This window comes from Danio rerio, chromosome 8 (genome assembly GCF_049306965.1).
Source record: "Danio rerio strain Tuebingen ecotype United States chromosome 8, GRCz12tu, whole genome shotgun sequence".
Classification (NCBI taxonomy): domain Eukaryota; kingdom Metazoa; phylum Chordata; class Actinopteri; order Cypriniformes; family Danionidae; genus Danio; species Danio rerio.
Window position 1 is genome coordinate 48,860,243 of NC_133183.1, and position 4,939 is coordinate 48,865,181.

Sequence of the window (4,939 nt, forward strand, 5' to 3'; positions counted from 1 at the left end):
ATTTACTGTGTAAAAAAAAAAAAAAAAAGTTCTTAATTTTATTTAACACAAATCAATATTTTTTTTGAATTATTATTTTTTATTATTCTAAACCACATTTAGTATTCATTTGAACCATCTTCATCTTATATTTCAGTGCAAGTTTTACAAGATGCAGCAAAAACTAAATAATAATAGTGGCAGAATGTCTTGCCTTAATTAACAAAACTTTCTTTAATTTTTTCATTTAAACTTTTTTATAAATTCTTAGAAATTCCTCAAAAAATAACATGAAAATAATCAAACTAAACAGAAGATTATTTTGAACCATTTTGTTTGGGCTGAAGTCAGAAGTGTGATCCATCGCTGAAACGTTTCTCTTTCTCGCCAGCACCAAATAGTAAATTATATTGTAAAATTCATTCATTCATTTTCTTGTCAGCTTAGTCCCTTTATTTAGTCACCACAGCGGAATAAACTGCCAACTTATCCAGCATGTTTTTACGCAGTGGATGCCCTTCCAGCCGCAACCCATCTCTGGGAAACACACACACACACACACACACTTTAGCCTACCCAATTTACCTGTACCGCATGTCTTTGGACTGTGAAGGAGATTAGAGCACCTGGAGGAATCCAACGCGAACATGCAAACTCCACACAGAAACGCCAACTGAGTCAAGGTTCGAACCAGCGACCCAGTGACCTTCTTGCTGTGAGGCGACAGCACTACCTACTGCGCCACTGCTTCGCCCTTTATCATAAAATACCAAATCTAAATGAAAATGAGATCTGAGGATTAACAAAATAAAACTACATTTAAAGATCTATCTAGAGCCATTTTATTGTTATTTTCATAATGAGTTTTATTAAATAATATCTGGTTATATAAATGTTTGTGTAAAATGTTTTTATTTAGTATTCATTTGAACTATCTTCAGTCGTTCATTAGTTTATATTTTTTTAATTTCTCATTTCATTCTTTATAAAAATAAATAAAACACCTTTTTCTTATATTTGGGTGAAAGTTTTACAAGATGCAGCAAAAAACTAATGCCAGAATATCTTGTCTACTATCAGTTTTTAGTACAATTAACAAAATTAAACTTTAAACAAATTGTAAAATTGTTTTTTTAACCATTTTGTTAAATCAAAGATGATTAAAGTCACTGAAAACAAATGTTTTCCTAAAATGTTTAATTACGAATAGTATTAATAAAAACAAACAAAAAATATTTCACAAAAACTTAACAATAGTAACAAACTAAATAATAGTAAGGACACTCAAAAATATTTTTGCTTCTTGTTTAAACTACTTTAAAATGAGCTGAAATAACACAGTTCTTGACATCTTTTGGGGATAACCAATTGATTTATGTTCAATTCACTTAAATATCTTAAAATAACCTAATTGATGTGTTGGGACAATGTCAATTAACCGTTCTGAACCCTGCATGTTTTTCAGTGTACAGCATCATAATCAGACATTGAAGATTATGCTAAAATATTATTTTATTTATTTTTAATAGTGTATACCGTCACCTTAGAATTATAAGGTTCTACCTGACATTTTTGTCAAAATTGAGTTATTGACGTTTTCTTAATAAAGGACAACTTATTTACATTATGGGATGTTTTTTTTAATATAAGTTGTTTACATTTTAAGACATTTTATAAAAAAAAAAAAAACAAATGTTACACGCATACTGTTTGCTATGGAATGCAAAAACTTTGAAGCTCATTATCTCAAAAACATTCAGAACACAGATAGAACCCTATTATTCCAAGGTGACGAAATATCTATCTATATATACATATACATACACACACTATCTGACAAAAGTCTTGCCACCTATCCAGATTTTAGGAACAACAAATAATAACTTGACTTCTAGTTGATCATTTGGTATCATAAGTGGCTTATATGAAAGGCAATGTCCTCTAGATTACACTTATTTTACCAACATAAAATATGATCATGGCTTGATATTTAATCATTTAATTAGGACAGTAAGGTCTGACTTGGCTTAGTCAAAAGTTTTGTCACTTAACAGAAATAATGTACAGTACAGAATATAAAGTCATGGTGCAGTGGAAACAGTTTTAATATTGTGCATGACCTCCTTGAGCTTGGACTACTGCATCCATACATCTCTGCATTGACTCAAAAAACACATTAATAAACTCATCTAAAAAGGCAAATAAAGTGTTCTTGCTACATTAAATGCCTCCTCCTACATTTTACCCTAGACACGCTCAATAATGTTCATATCTGGTGATTGGGCTGGCCTATCCTGGAGCAACTTGAGCTTCTTTGCTTTCAGAAACTTTGATATGGAGGCTGAAGTATGAGAAGGAGCGCTATCCTGCTGAACAATTTGCCCTCTCTCGTGGTTTGTAATGTCATGGGCAGCACAAATGTCTTGATACCTAAATATACTGAATGTAACCCCAAACCATTACTTTTTCTTCACCAAACTTGATTGATTTCTATGAAAATCTTTAGTTCATGCAGGTTACAATAGGTCTATTGCAAGTATCAACCTTATGCCACTTTTCCAAATGATCAACTTGAAGTCAATTTATTGTTTGTTGCTCTTACAACTGGGATTGAATATATAGATATTCCAAAATGACCTTTTATTGTCTTTTTATTAAACAAATCTCACCTTATTGAGTGTAAAACTTATTTATAATTATTTATAATTCAACTATTACAAGTGCTGTTCTGAGAAAAATAACAAAAGCTACATTAAAAACACAAAATTAAACTATCGGAAATAAGAAACAGGTGTCTTCATCTCAACTAATGGTCAGCAGTTTGTGCAAAGCTCCAGCTTGACCTCAGGCAGGCAGTTGTCACTGATAATTTGTGCCCAGAGACGTAGGTTTTAGACGTCAGACAGAGAAAAAAGAAAAGAAAAGAAAGAAAGACGCTCTCTAATTTGCTACTTAACACAGGCCATTTCAGATGAACCACAGCATTAAGGTTTCGGTTTACAGCAGCCTCTTTGATGGCTTTGCTTACGGTAATTGAAGCTCAGCGGTGACAGAAAACAGACACGTCCTGTGAAGCCGGTGGGAAACTGCACATAAAACACAGCGCATTATTAGAAGTGCTTTTATTTGTACAAAATCTATATGCGACAGTCAGTTGATTGATTATATATTAGACGTATAAACCAAAGTGTTTTGCCAAAGTATTAATCGAAAAAAACAAACAAAATGCAAACAGTGCTCCCATAATTTCAACAAAAATATTAAGATGCAGCTGAAAATTTTCACAAAAACTGTCAGAATGTCTCAGCTATTATTAAAACGAGAACAAAATATAACTCCCTATAACTTGTAATCAAGTGTTTGTGAGGAAAAATAAAGTTGTAGCTGTTTTGTAACATTTCTCTCTACACAGATGATGATTGATGACGAGTCTAAATAAATTCCCAATGTAACATGGTTATAGCAGACGTTTGAGTAAATGAAATGGATGAATTGTAGGGAAAGTGCGCCATCTGGAGGCTTGAGATGAAAAAGGTTTACAGTCTTCAGTTTCTCTCATATTAGCAACAACATAAATATATCAGACGTGTTAAACAGACAAATCACATATACTGTTTGGAAGACCAGTTTAAACACAAGAAATTAGCAAATCTTTTAATAAAATGTGTTCATATTTGTTTTTTTTTTTTTGTGTGTTGAACAACCAAAAAAACTCTCAGGAAAACAAAAATTGCTCAGGATTAAAAAAAGTATGAGACACCCTTAAAGGAACTCTCCCCTTAAATAGGCTCGTTTTACAACTCCCCTAGAGTTAAACAGCTGAGTTTTACAATTTTTTTTATCCATTAAGCTAATCATTAAGCTAATCTACGTCTGGCGGAAGGACTTTTAGCTTAGCATAAATCATTGATAAATCGGTTTCATAATAATAACGATAATTTTCTTATATAAAGCTTAACTCTTCTTTAGTTACATTGTTTACTAAAAAAGTTGCTATTTTCATGACTGTAAACATGCTAGAAACTATACTCCTGTTCGGGTGTGAAAATTCGTTAATTACGTCAGAATGAGAATATATTTCCTAGCAATATCGACCTAAAATGTTCATTTTCTATAGATTTCAATCAAATTTAGAGAGCGATGCTAATGGTCTAATCCGATTCAATGATTTATGCTAAGCTAAGCTAAAAGTTCTCCCGTCAGACCTGGAGATCAGCTGAATGGATTCAAAAATGCTAAAACTCATGTAAAACGAACCTACATCCAAGAAAACAAGTGTATTGCTCCTTTAAAAAGACAACTTTGTAAATCATTCACTCCTAAACGGCATGTTTCAAGGGTAAATAAAGTACACAGTTGTCATTTTAATTTTAATTTTGCTGTGACCAGCTGTTGTGCTTTAAAGTGATAAATAGCTCAAACAATTAAATGAATTTACTGGTAATTTACTCTATATTCAATGTTTGTTTCTAGAATATTAAAGCTGATTTTTTTTAGCTTAAACTGAGGTCACTGGCGATTCATAAAAAGTAAGTCAACAGCTAGCGCTACTTTGAGAATTAAAAAAGTCTGAACACAAACATAACTACATGAATTACTGAAGGCTTTCAATGATACTTCTGAAGAACAAGTATCAGTCTATGCAAGAAACTGTACATTATTTACAACAGCATTACTATTAAACCACAGCCTGAACAGCAAACAGTTCTGAGTGCATTCATGAAATTTTGGGACACAAAATCATGTGATAGGAGTTCAGTTTTTAACACAGGCTAATAGTTTTGCTTTACAAGACCTCAATGTATTGTCACGAGTATTAATTTTGTTTTGCACATATGTATTTTTTTACTCTCAAAGTGCTGTTGGACATTGACTTACATTTTATGAATCATCAAGGACAACAATTTTAGTTATAAATCTTCTTTAATTGTCCTACTGAAAAAAAAAAGAAAAAAGAATA

At 31.7% G+C, this 4,939-nt stretch overlaps 1 long non-coding RNA gene across 1 annotated transcript; it reads right to left on the reverse strand.

The window, feature by feature from the left end:
* Positions 1 to 1,473: 1,473 nt before the first annotated feature.
* On the reverse strand, positions 1,474 to 3,072 carry LOC141375900 (uncharacterized). The gene is made up of 2 exons (XR_012384706.1): positions 3,008 to 3,072; positions 1,474 to 2,841 (listed from the first exon to the last, which is right to left on the reverse strand). It is a non-coding gene; the product is annotated as an uncharacterized lncRNA (long non-coding RNA).
* Between the last annotated feature and the right edge of the window lie 1,867 nt (positions 3,073 to 4,939).